The 13,743-nt window shown below is 37.4% G+C and overlaps 1 non-coding gene across 1 annotated transcript; it reads right to left on the bottom strand.

Annotated features, from left to right (window-relative positions):
* Positions 1-13,383: 13,383 nt before the first annotated feature.
* On the bottom strand, positions 13,384-13,490 carry LOC148208301 (small nucleolar RNA R71). The gene has a single exon (XR_015789146.1). It is a non-coding gene; the product is annotated as a small nucleolar RNA R71 (small nucleolar RNA).
* Between the last annotated feature and the right edge of the window lie 253 nt (positions 13,491-13,743).

The following is a 13,743-nucleotide window of genomic DNA, read 5'->3' as shown; positions in this document are numbered from 1 at the left end:
CTCATCGATCAATTTTAACAATTCATTCATGTCCCTGTTTGTCTCTAAGATTTTAAAATACATTTTAGTTTTTAAAAGTTTGAATCATTTTGATTCTTGAGCATTTTTTACTGCTAATGGACTTAATAAAAAACTGATGGCAATAAATTGGTGATTGGACTTTTCTAACTTACTATTTTAAATGACTTCATAAGAAAAATATTAAATTTTTAACAATTTTACTGTCTCGTTTTCTTGTTCTCCTCATCTTCTCGCTACCGATGGAGTAAATGGGTAGTTTGGTGGAATCTTGCTGTTCGAGTTTTGGGAAGCGAAGGCTGCCATGGATGACTTGAAAGTCGAGTTGGAGAGGAGTTTGATGGAGGGTGGGGGTGAAGAAGTTGAAAATGAAGAGAAGATTAAGAGGTCGAAGAGTGGTTTGAGTCGTTAAGGAGTGGGGTGGACGCCATTATTGGGCAGTTCGACAATTTCTTCAACGAGACTGTTAAGGAAAGGAATATTAGCTATTATGAATTATATAACATTATAAAATAATAATATATAAAATTTATAATATGATCTAATATTATTTTAGATTAAATTAAATATTTAGTTGGTAATTACTCTTCATTTACAAATATATTGCTAAATACATGTTGAATATTTTTCTTAAAATTGTGATTCAATTTTCAAATCTACCACTAAACACATTGAATACAAATGATACAATGTGTAACCGCAGCAGTGACAAGAAGATGGAGAGAAATGAGAGAGAAAAAGAATGGAGGAAGAAATAAAATGTTACATTAGAAAAATTATGTGAAAAGTAATTTTCTTTACAACTAATTTAAAAATAGAAGTTAGAAAAGTTGAGTTACTTAACGACATTTTTCCATTAAGGACAATTAATTTGGGAATTGTGAGAGATAGCTTATATTGCTTAGCGTTGGCTGTCTAGGAAGGTAGCACGCTTTCAAATGCAGAGGAGCTATTATCGTCCAACTTCCAGTGAAGTGGTGAACTGTTTCTGAGAGACGAAATCGTTTTACCGAGTTTACAAGGTGAAGGAGCGATGAAGCTCTTTCTTTCTTTGTAGTGTGCCCTTCCTATTTTGAGTGGGTACTCACAAGGTTAATTAGCTGTCAAATAATGTTGAACAACTTTTCAAGTTAATTAGCTGTAAAAAAGAATGTTGAACAACTTTTCAAGTGTCTATTTTGAAACTTCTGTACCAAATAGATATCCATTTCAAATTTTATGACCAAATTGAAACATACTCCAAATCTTAGAAACCAAAAATATATTTTTTCCAATCTGTTATAGTAGCATAATTTTCAAACATTTTACCTTTCCAAAAATTTTTTTTAAACATTTTAGGTTAACCTTAAATTTTGCATTCAAATTAACTTTACAATAAATAGATTTTATTTTGTTTTTATTTATTTATTTATTTTTAACTTTAAACATAACTCAAATGGTTAAACATCTATACCTCTCCTTGGTCGTTGTAAATTAGAATTTTCTTAGTTGAAAATATGTGTCCATTAGATCAATGATATTGACATCAACACTTGTCTATATGTTATTCAACACTTGTTTAAAATTACCATTGAGGGAAAGAGGGTGGAGATTTCAAGAGTTAAGAAAGAGATGAATGACATTGCCATCAAAGTAGGAGTGAAAATGTTTAAATTAAAATGACAAAATGGGGAGAGAAAGTTTCTCTCCAACCACTTTTATGTATATAGTGTGCTATTATGTATACAGTGTGCTACACGTGCATTGCTCGAAGTAATTTTAACTTAATTAATTTTATAATAAAAAATCACTAATGGTAAAAAAACAATAATAAACAAAGAAAAAAAATTAAAATGTGTATCTATTCAAACTTTATAAATAAATAAATAAACATATATATATATACACATTGTTTTCCATTAAGGATTTGGCCCAATATTTTGTCTGTTTTTCATTTCAAGTTTTCTATGAATTTTAAAATTATCACTTTGTTTCCATATCAAGGCTTAATCCAACTAAATTCATAGCGTCTACCGATTTTACCAGGATAAACATACTTAAGATTAGTATCTTATTATTGCAAGATAAACATACTTAGCTTCAAAATCAAATTGTAACATCTGAAGTCTATAATTCATAGACTGACTCATGTATCATATTTCTTTGCACACACCATCGTAAATTGCTTTTGAGTTTATGGATACTGAAAAAATGAAGGAAATGAGAGAGAATAAAAATAGACAAAGTAGAACCGGACTCATATTGTGAGTAAAGCAACGAGAACGAACTCTTTTTCATAATAAGAGAATAAAATAGTAACAAAAAAAATCAAATCCCAACTATACACTCATAGGTACATCCAACCTCATAAAATTGTAAAACGGTAACGTTGCAAGCCTGGTATTCGAGATATATAGATTTGACACGTGCATCCTTTGAAACTTAACATCTTGAGATGCTTTCGAGATTGAATAATCTTTGAGAGGTGTTTTTATCAGAAAACTAAAAGTAAAGTAGTGAAAAGTGTCCTGGAAAAAATGGTGGAATAAACCTAGAGAATAAAAAGTTACAAAATCTTTTGAAATTAAATTCTAGTATGAATTACAATTAAAGAAAAAATTAATTTTATGTTGTAGGAAAACTTTTTGCATTCTAACATTTTAAATCCTATACATTTATTAGTATTCATAATTAAAGAAAAAAAATTAATTTTATATTGTAGGAAAACTTTTTGCATTCTAACCTTTTAAATTCTATAAATTTATTTGTATTAATAATTAATAATTAATAATTAATTTATACATAATGTATTAATGGCATAGTTTGTAAATTAGTAAATTTAGTAAGAGACAAAAGTGTCCAAAAATATTTTTCCTACATTCCTCATTTTTAATATAGTATAGATATAGATTGTAAAACAGCCGCAAAACTAGCTTAATATTCGAGATATATAGATTTGACATGTGTATCTTTCGCAACTTAATGAATATGTCATCAACATCTAGAGATATTTTAGTGTTGTGGAAAAAATGGTAGAGGAAAGCCTATTTTTATAGCGGTAGGGAATAAAAAGTTACAAAAGCTTTTGAAATTCTAAAACTCTTCAAATTCTACTATGAATTACAATTAAAGAAAAAATTAATTTTATGGGGTAGAAAACTTCTTGCATTCTAACCCTTTAAATCCTATACATTTATTACTATCGATAATTAAAGAAAAAAAAATTAAATCCTATACCTTTATTAGTATCGATAATTAAAGAAAAAAAATTAATTTTATGTTGTAGGAAAACTTTTTGTATTCCAACTTTTTAAATTCTATAAATTTATTGTATCTAAAATTATTTAACTTTTAACACATTTGGACAAAATATTATTAAGTATTCTAAATTAAATTTAAAATTGATATGTTATTTTATTTTATTAGTAAAATGTTTTTTCTTCTATCAAGTTAAAAAAATTAGATTAATTTAATGAAGGTTGAGTTTGATCTTTTAAAATAAAAAACCCTATCAAAAGATGAATTTTGGTTAGGATATACAAATATTTTTGAAATCTAAGTTTAAGAAAATATTAATAAATAGAACATCTTGTTTAGAAACATAAAACTAAAAATTGAGTTTTGATATCTAAAATTATTCTATATATAACTTTAGTTAAATAGATTTTTAAATACTTCTAATTTTTACTTCTAATTTATATTTATGTCATTGTTGGAGTTGTTCTTAAACTATTAGGATGTGGGCAAAATAAGTGTAATGCTGTGTATTTTATTTTTGATTGATAGTAGTTTTTAAAGTTTTTAAATATGGAGAATATGTTGGTTAATGGATTTTCTCAATAAGACATTTAAGAAAACCCTTCATCCTAATATTTGCTATTAAATATGTATATCAAAGTAGGTTAAATCAATGATACTAATCACGGATGTCAATTAAAACTGAACCAAATCAATTAAGGATGTTTCAATTTACCTGTGACATATATTATATTGATCAAATTAATATAATTATACATATTAAATTACAAGTTTAATCCATCTAAAAAAATTACAAATTTAATCATTCAACTTTTAAAATTTTATTTAATACGTTATTAAATTTAAAAATAACTGTTAGTACTTTCAATAGCTTTTAAAATTATTATCTTATGGATCCTTAAAACTTTTAAAGTATTAATAGATTCTATTAGACACAAAATTAAATATTTAAAAAATTATTAAATATTTTCTAGAGTTCAATCAATTATTAGACGTGCCTTTAAGAAAAAATAATAAGACTGAATTAGAAAATTTAATGAATTATTTATTATTATTTGTCACAAACTTCGAAATAATCACACTTACATTCATGCTATGAGTATACATTCATCTACGGCTATAAGTATTTTATTTTATCTTTTAGCTATGTAATTTACTAATCTCCTCCCCTAAAAGTATTCTATAATACTAACAACAACTTTCAAAAAATATTCTAGATGAGTCGGAGTGACCTCGTGTTATTGGTTCTGAAAACTTATTTTAGTGTTGTTTATTTTGTTGTAAAAAAATTATATATATGTATATATATTCTAGTTGTAGACATTTAAGTATTATTATTATTATTATAAAAAATAAAATATTTATAGTATCTATTAATTTTAACAGAAAATGAAAATTAATTTTTTTTCTATTACATTTTGCTACTCTAGGTTTAGTATTAATCCCACATAAAAGTACCATAAAAACTAACGTAAATTTTATCCGTTTCATTTATTTATTTATTTATTTTTAATTTTTTTACGTCAAGTTATTTTTTCTTCATATTATTCTAAGCTTAAAAAATCCAAATAACTTAAATTTATGTTTTAAAAGTTATATTGATTTAATTTTTTTTGGACACAATATTGATTTGATATAAACATTAGAATTTGTAAATGATCAAATTTCTTTTGTTTTTTTTTATTTTTTAATGGATGAGAATTTGACTTCAGCCTGTATATTGTTCGATAATATATATCTTAACCAATATAGTTATACTTAAGTTGACAGTTAGTAATCAATGTAAAATGACAATCAATCATCTTCTCATTCATGTTGTCCCAAGTCGACGTTGTCACCTAAAAGATGATGGGAAAAAGCCAGTTTCATTTTTCATAAATTTTATTTATTAATATATAAACATTTGGTAGAAGACTCGTAGTTTAACGTCTTATTTTGATCTCTATATACAGAGATATTAGTAAATTACTATTCCCAGGAAAATTAAATCATTAGAAAATTAAAATCAGTTAGAAAAAAAAAAGGAAAAAACCTGATGCTTGTCTATTTTCCATCACCCATTTCTTCACTCTACACTATTTGGTTTCTGCTGCTACTTTTTTAGAACAAAAAACAATTAAAATTAAACAAAAACTAAATAACATAATGTTTCTACTTTATACTCCTCTCGTCCGTGCAAGAATCCATGGTGGTTGTTTATGCAAAGAGTTGTACAACACTATTCACGAATCTAGCTCGAACCCGGTCTCCGACTCGACCTGAACCTTGGAGTGAACCTGCACAAGAGGACAAACTGTCAGACGATCAAGTTAGTGTAGGTCGGACTCAATATTAAGTTCGAGGTGAGATTCGATACCTGAACGTGAAATGAGGACCTCTATTTATAGGTGGTGGGTCCGACATCATTCACGACCGGCGGTTATCCCTGTTTTTTGTCATGTCGAACCTGTCGGGTTTGAGCAGATCGAACCCGTTCAGGTCGAACCCCGACCTTTTACACTTAGCCTTGTATATAGACAAATTTGGTCTCCTCGGCAGGTTCGAGGTGGACCTTGGAATATTCTTTATTTTTAAGCACCACTGAGCGTCCTCCACGTGTCCACGATATTTTCTTTCCCAAACATTGGCCCCCTCTCTGTCAAGTTCGATCTCGATCTGGCAGAGAAGTTACTTGGTTCAAATTAGGACACGTGGCGACTTATGATTCGTAGAGACAATATGACCGTTGTGGAGGTGGAAGACGCTTTGACCTAACAGGCTGTCAGGGCGCTCGAATATTCCGACGTTACAAATTTCGAGATGATCCCAGCCACTCATTCACTACACGTGTACGGTGTAGAGACTTTCCCGATTAGCTATAAATAGTTCCGAGACTTCAGGTCAAACCTTACGCTTCCTGAATTCTTAGAGTTCGATCTGAAATCAGCTCGAACCCTCCGTAGGTCAGTCATTCTCCTCGTTTTATTTTTTATTTCAAATATGGTAGTTTTCATGTCATCTTCCTCCAGTAGTGATAGCCTAGGTAGCGCAGGTCGGACTATAAACAGCTCGTCCCTTAAGTCAACTAACTCTGGGGAGGACTTAGCTCATAGGTTAGAGTCTGAGCTGGAAGAGATAGATAACTTTAGGTTTTCTGATGACGGGGAAGATAGTGACACTTCCACCTCGGGCCAGGGTCTGGAATACCCTTCTAAAATACCTGAACACTATCTCGGACCCCTCCGTAGGGGGTTTAGTATTCCTGATGATATCCTCCTTAGGATCCCGGAGGAAAGAGAAAGAGTTGACAACCCACCAGAGGGGTGGGTCACTCTTTACTTAAAGATGTTTGAGTACGGCCTCAGACTTCCCCTTCACCCTCTTGTCCAAGAGTTCTTAAACCGAACTGGGCTGACTCCTGCTCAAGTGGCCCCCAATGGATGGGGTATCATTTTTGCTTTAGCCATCCTCTTCTGGTTACGAGCTCAAGAAGAGGACGAGGGCGAGCTGCTAGATGTTGACCAGCTTCTACGGTGCTTCGAAGCCAAAAGAATAGTTAAGAAGCCAGGTCGGTACTACATGTGCGCAAGGAAGGGCGCATGTGGTATAGTCAAAGGGCCGACCTCCATCAAAGGATGGGTGAAGAAGTGGTTCTTTGCCTCTGGAGAATGGCTGGCGAAGAACGAGTCTGGTAGTCCTTTTTTTGACGTTCCCGTTAGGTTTGAGAATTTAGGTATGAAGTCGTTTTAACTATTTTTGGAGCTTTAAATCTTACAGCTCTCTTGCTGACTTCAGTTCTTCTCTGTTTTGTGCAGTGTCGATCAAACCAATTCCCGAGCTAAACCAAGCATCCTGGAATACCCTCAAGTATTATAAGGATCGCTTCCTAAGTGGTAGGAAGGTCGGAACCTTGGTGACTGACCAGCTGTTACTTGAATCTGGGTTGTTAGATTACAACCCCATAGTACGTCCAGTCGAAGCTTCAAGGCCAAACTCTGAGCTTAGTAAGTCGAGCTTGACCTCGAATTTAAACCTGTATTTCAATTTCGGTCTCTGACCTTGTGCTCATTTATTCTGCAGCGATGGTGTGCGGATTCTCAAGCAGTGTAAAACATAAGTCTAAGGGTCGTGCTCACGCCCTTAAGGCTATACAGAGCACGCAGCCAACGACTCCCGCTGATGCTCAACTTGCGGCTCAAGACAAAGCTGGGCCATCTATCGAAGTTCCAACTCCAGTGATCGAGCTGGATTCTGCTGGGGAGCACTCCCGAGAGAAGCGTCCGAGGAACGAGTCCGAGGCGCTGGACGTGTCACCTCTACGCGAGGTGAGAGAAGAGTCTCCTCTGAAGAGGAGAAGGAAGAAAAAGAAAACCACCTCCTCCTCGGAGGTTGGACCTCGTGGGCCCCTACCCATGAGCCATGCTGATCTAGTGGACGACCCTGAAGCTAGGATGAGGGGGACGTCTGACGTGACTATGCGGTTTTGTGTTGAACCGTCAAGTTTCGGGGTGAAGGACCAGGTGTCCCGCATCTCGGCATCATGCTTGGACCGCTGCCTCAGAAGGGCGTCCAAGTTTGTAAGCGACCCAAGGTTCGTGCTGCAAAGGGCCATCGACCACGCCGCTGAGGTAAGACTTGCTTCCGTAATTGCTTTTGTTTTCACAACTTGCAGCTCGGTCTAACTCTTGTGTGACTTTTCTTTGCAGGTGTTAATTGCTTCCATTCACTCAGCCGTCATGATGAAGGCCGAGCTGGACATAAGGGAAATCTTTGTGGCAAAGGAGAAGGAGAACTCCTCCGCTGCCTTAGAAGCCGCCACCACAATGAAGGGCGAGCTATTGAAGGCTCGTTCCGAAGTGGACATTCTGAAGGCTGAGGTGGAAGCCAAGGCTCAACTGCTGAAGAAAGAGGATGAGAAGCACAAGGCCTACCTCCGAGCTGCCCATGCCATCACAAAAAGGCTAGAGAAGGAGAAGTTCCAACTCTTGAAGCAGAAAAACGATATGCTTCAAGTCCTCGAAGAGAAGGATGCTTCAATCAAACACCTCACTATCGAGCTCGAGGTGGAGAAGAAGCGCCTTAGCAACAGAGTTCTTCTAGAGGCAGCGTTCAGGCAACATCCAGATTTTGACGAGTTTGCCAAAGATTTCAGCGACGCGGGCTTCAAATTTATGATGAGGGGCATTGCTGCCGATATGCCTCATCTTCAGATCGACCTCAGCGATCTGAAGAAGAAGTACGCTGAGAAATGGGCCTTTGGGCCTAATAGCACCTCGGGCCCTCAATCCTTGGTGGAGAAATACGTCAGAGAGCTGGACTCTGACTACTCTTACATAGAAGAGGAAGATGTTCCTAGTCAGGAGCAGGTCGAGGTGGGCACTACGCAAGAAGAAGCCCCTTCGCAGCAAGGCGGATCCCAGGAGGTCAACCTTCTGGGCTCCCAAGGTGAATTGTCCTCTCACTGAGATGGCTTATGTTCAGCTTCCTGCAAAAGTCCTTGAATTTTGCATTATCAAACTGCTTCCCATTGTCTATCACGATGGCGTTCGGTATACCAAAACGACATACGATGTTTGTCCATATGAATGATGTGACTCTGGACTCTGTGATGTGAGTGAGCGCCTCGGCCTCAGCCCACTTTGTGAAATAGTCCACAGCAACAACGGCGAATTTGGTTTGTCCTTTACCCAGGGGAAAAGGACCTATAATGTCCACCCCCCACTGTGCGAATGGCCATGGGGCCGAGACAGGGGTGAGTAGCTCGGGAGGCTGGTGATTATTGTTTAAGAAGCGTTGACAGTTATCGCAAGTCTTCACAAACTGCTTGGCATCCTGATCAACGGTGGGCCAATAATACCCTTGTCGAACCACCTTGGCCGATAACGACCTGGCTCCTAAATGGTTGTCACATACTCCTTCATGAATTTCTCTGAGAATGTAATCCCCTTCTTCAGGAGTTACGCACTTGAGGAGAGGCAGGGAGAATCCTCGTCGGTACAATGCTCCATCTCGGAGTATGAATCGAGCTGCTCTTCGTGCCATCTTCTTGTGTTGTTTTGAGTCTTGCGGTGGGTTTCCTTTAATGAATTCCACAATTGGATCCATCCATGAGGGTGTTGATGTGTCAATATCCATCATGTCCGGTTCCAGAATTGACGGGTTATCTAGATCGGTCTCGTATTCTGACGCCAATTTGGCTAAGGCATCTGCGTTTGAATTCTTTGATATTGGAATTTGATTCACCTCGTAAGTTTTGAACTGAACGAGGTGCGATCTGACTTTACTCAAGTATTTCTCCATCCGGGAGTTTTTTGTTTGATACTCCTCCTTGATTTGGTTTACCACCAACTGGGAGTCGCTAAGGACCTTGATGTGGGTGGCCCCTAGTCCTTTGGCAATGCGGAGTCCTGCCAGAAGCGCTTCGTACTCGGCCTCGCTGTTTGAAGTTCGGAAGTTGAAACGCATGGCATACTCGAACCGTATGTCGTCTGGTGCGAGCAAGAGGATTCCTGCTCCACACTCTCTCTCTTTAGAAGATCCATCTACGTAGATCGTCCACGGGAGGTCGGATTCGGTGGACAGGGATGGTGGAGTGAGTTCCGCGATGAAATCTGCAATTGCTTGCCCCTTCAACGCAGTTCTGGGCTTGAACTGGATATCGTACTCGCTCAATTCCATTGCCCATTTCATCAAGCATCCTGATGTCTCTGGCTTATGGAAGATGTTCTTCAGGGGCAGATTAATGAGCACCACAATGAGGTGTGCTTGGAAATACGGCCTAAGTCTACGGGTCGAGGTGACCAAGGCGAGGGCTAGCTTTTCCATTTGTGGATACCTGGTCTCGACCTCGGTTATGGCCTTACTCGTGTAATACACTGGACTTTGGCGTACTCCCTCCTGCTTGATTAGGGCCGAGCTGACGGCATTCTCAGATACCGCCAGATACAAGTGTAGCTTGTCTCCCGACAAAGGTTTGGCGAGCAACGGTGCAGAACAGAGATAAGTCTTCAATTGATCCAGGGCTTGCTCGCACTCTATCGTCCATTAAAATGGTCCCTTCTTTTTTAAAACTTTGAAGAAAGGAAAGCACTTATTAGTTGATCTCAAGACAAATCTATTTAGGGCTGCAATCCTTCCATTGAGGCATTGAAGCTGCTTAAGAGTTTTAGGTGCTTCCATCTCGAGCACGGCTTTTATCTTCTCGGGGTTGGCTTCGATTCCACAGTTGTTTACCATGAAGCAGAGGAACTTACCCGAGGAGACTCCAAAGGCACACTTGGCTGGATTAAGCTTCATTTGATACCTCCGTAGATTTTTGAAGGTTTCGGTCAGATCGGAAAGATGCGACTTTGACTGCTTGCTCTTGACAAGCATATCGTCCACATACACTTCCGTATTCCGACAGATCTGCTTGGCGAACATTTTATTCACCATTCTTTGGTAGATCGCACCCGCGTTCATTAGGCCGAAGGGCATAACCGTATAGCAGTACATGCCTTGTTTTGTTATGAATGCGATATGATCTTGATCTGGCACATGCATTTTAATTTGGTTGTATCCGGAGTAGGCATCCATGAAGGTGAGCAGCTCGTGCCCGGCTGTTGCGTCTACGAGCTGGTCAATCCTCGGCAATGGGAAGCAATATTTTGGGCATGCCTTATTTAAATTTGTAAAATCTACGCACATTCTCCACTTCCCGTTAGATTTTTTAACTAATACAACATTCGAGAGCCACTCGAGATACAAAATTTCTCTTATATATTCAGCTTTCAAAAGTTTGTTTACTTCCTCAACAATTACATAACTCCTCTCTTTATTTACAGGTCTTCTCTTTTGCTTTACAGGTCAGAATAATGGATCTATGTTGAGGCGATGCACCATGATCTTCGGGTCTATGCCAGGATCTTTTGTGGTTGGCTTATATTATATTTATGACATTTTAGGACCATTTGGGAGTGGAAATTAATCAAAAGAAGCAAAAAGACGAAAAAAACATCATGGCAGGCGCCAGGCGCCTGGGAAGCCTGCAGAAAAACAGTTTTTCTTCCAACTTTGCCCTTAATGAAACGCGTCTTCCCATGCGTTTTGGTGGTTCCAACCGATGCATACGTGTAGAAGAAGTGTTCCACTATCAGTTTGAGCACGATTTAGTCAGTCAAAGATGTTGGAAATGGGTGATTCACCATCGTTTTAGGACCTACCTAACCAATTCTGCACAGCTATAAATTCCAGCAACTTCTCCACCAAATTGATCAAGCCTTGCTTCCTTCTCTTGATCATTTTTAGTGTTTCTTTGTTGCTTTCTAAGTACTTTTGAGTTGCTTTCATTAGTTGCTTTTGGTTTTTAAATCCCGAGCACTTTACATTCCTTTATTGAGCTTTGTTTTGTTTCCATTTGTACTTAGTTATTTTCTACTTATTCAAATATATAAAAATCCAGCACTTTGCTTATCTTCCCTTTGCCTTTACTTTATTTTTAGTTAAGAGAGTTGTGTTTTTGGAGGAAAGAGCACGTGACACTCCCCCTTGCTTGAAAGAGAAGGGCGAAGCTCTCAATCCCGATAAAAACTCTCCGTTAGTTAACTTTTGTTGTTCACACATGCATTCCAATTTCAACCATTTTACTTGCTGTATTTTCTTCAATATGTCTTTCTAAATTCCCGTCTCTAGCCCGGTTATGGATAGTTAGCCTTTTATTTCTAAAAATTGTTGCTAAGAAGTAGTGTTTTTGCTTTTCATTCATTGCTCAACATGTTTTCCCAAAAAGTTAGGATTTAGAGAAGGCCACTGTAAGTCTTAACAAGTCAATACTGAAAAGGTTGCTTATTTGCATTGTTGAGTGGTTAAACCGAGGAGAGGAGCGCCTTAGACATAAGGGTTCCGCTTAAGTAGCCTAGACATCGGACCTTAACCCGAGGTTGCGACTATTTCCATCCTAAAACTAAGATATCTCTCATAATAGACATATTAGGGAATGTCTTAGGACTTTGAACTTGCTTAGACATAACTCAAGTGAAAAGCGTAGTCGTTGGTTCCTAAAGTAAAATGCATATCGTCCTTAGCATATCCTTGATTCTTTGTTGGCTAACTTGAAGTAATTCGGGCTAGGTTTTACCATTATAAGTCCAAATCCCAAATCCAAAACCATTATTTGTGACCACTTCCCATTTTACAAGAATCACTCATTTCAACATTCACTATTCTTTAAAACTTTAGAGTTTGGAAATTATTTAGAAGTCCTTGAGGATCGATACTTGGATACTCCATCCATTTTATATTACTCTGACAGGTGTGCGCTTGCATCTATAGAATTGTTACCACGCTTAGTGCGTGTGTTCAGCATAAACCACCAGTCAAGTTTTTGGCGTCGTTGCCGGGGACTTTAGTTTTAAAATTATTTTCAAATTCTTTTAGTTTTTATTTTTGTGAATTGTTGTTGGGTGTAATTTCCATCCACCGTTTTTGTTCTATATTTTTGGTCGTTTATCTCACAAGGGTAAGTTAAAGTGCATGAGCACAAGATCTTTTCTTCTACCCCTTAACCCGGAGATTGAGCGGACCCTTCGAAAAACTCGAAAGGAGCAAAGACTTCGAAAACAACTAGAAAAGCAAAAAGAGAGAGAAGGTGAAATCAGTCCTGAAAGTGAGGTAGAGAGTACGAGCACATCAATGGCAGATATTCCACCTCGTGATCCGGTTGATCCACCTGCTGTTAACGGTAATATGAGGGATCATGCAAGAAATGATGAATTCAACCATATCCAGATGGCGGACAACAGAGACGTGGCAATGCGAGAATATGCCGCCACGGCTTTTCAGAACTTTGATTCAGGGATAGTCAACCCTATTCCAGCCCACGCAAACTTTGAGCTTAAACCAATGATGTTCCAAATGTTGCAGACAATTGGACATTTTGGAGGGTAGGAACATGAGGATCCACATGATCATCTGAAATCATTCATTCAAATTGCAAATGCATTTCGATTACCTGGTATAACAGACGATGCTCTTAGACTAACACTTTTTCCATTTTCTTTGAAGGACCAAGCTAGAGCATGGCTCAATGCATTTCCACCGGGATCCATCACCACATGGGGGTCGTTAGTGAAGAAGTTCTTAACAAAATTCTTCCCACCTACTCGCCACGCTGATATCAGAGAGGAGATCATCTCCTTTAGACAGTATGATCGTGAACCTGTTCACGAGGCGTGGGAAAGATTTAAAGAACTAATCAGGAAATGTCCGAACCATGGCTTGCCGGCATGCATCCAGATAGAACATTTCTTTAGAGGTTTAGATCATCCTACTAAGATGATGCTAAACAATGTTGCCAACGGAGCCTTTACAAAGAAGACATTCAACGAGATAGTTGACATCCTAAATGACTTAGCTTCACACAACGAACTATGGTGTTCGCAAAGATCTAGGGCAGCACCAAAGAAGCAAGATCCAGCTGGAGTTTTGGCTCTGGACATTGCGACCTCGATGCAAAAAGAGATGGTTACATTG

The sequence above is a fragment of the Momordica charantia genome (assembly GCF_013281855.1).
Source record: "Momordica charantia cultivar OHB3-1 chromosome 11 unlocalized genomic scaffold, Mcharantia_2.0 BLBB01000011.1, whole genome shotgun sequence".
In the NCBI taxonomy this organism is placed as follows: domain Eukaryota; kingdom Viridiplantae; phylum Streptophyta; class Magnoliopsida; order Cucurbitales; family Cucurbitaceae; genus Momordica; species Momordica charantia.
The sequence above is the reverse complement of the archived record's forward strand: the minus strand, read 5'-3'. Positions and strand labels throughout refer to the sequence as shown.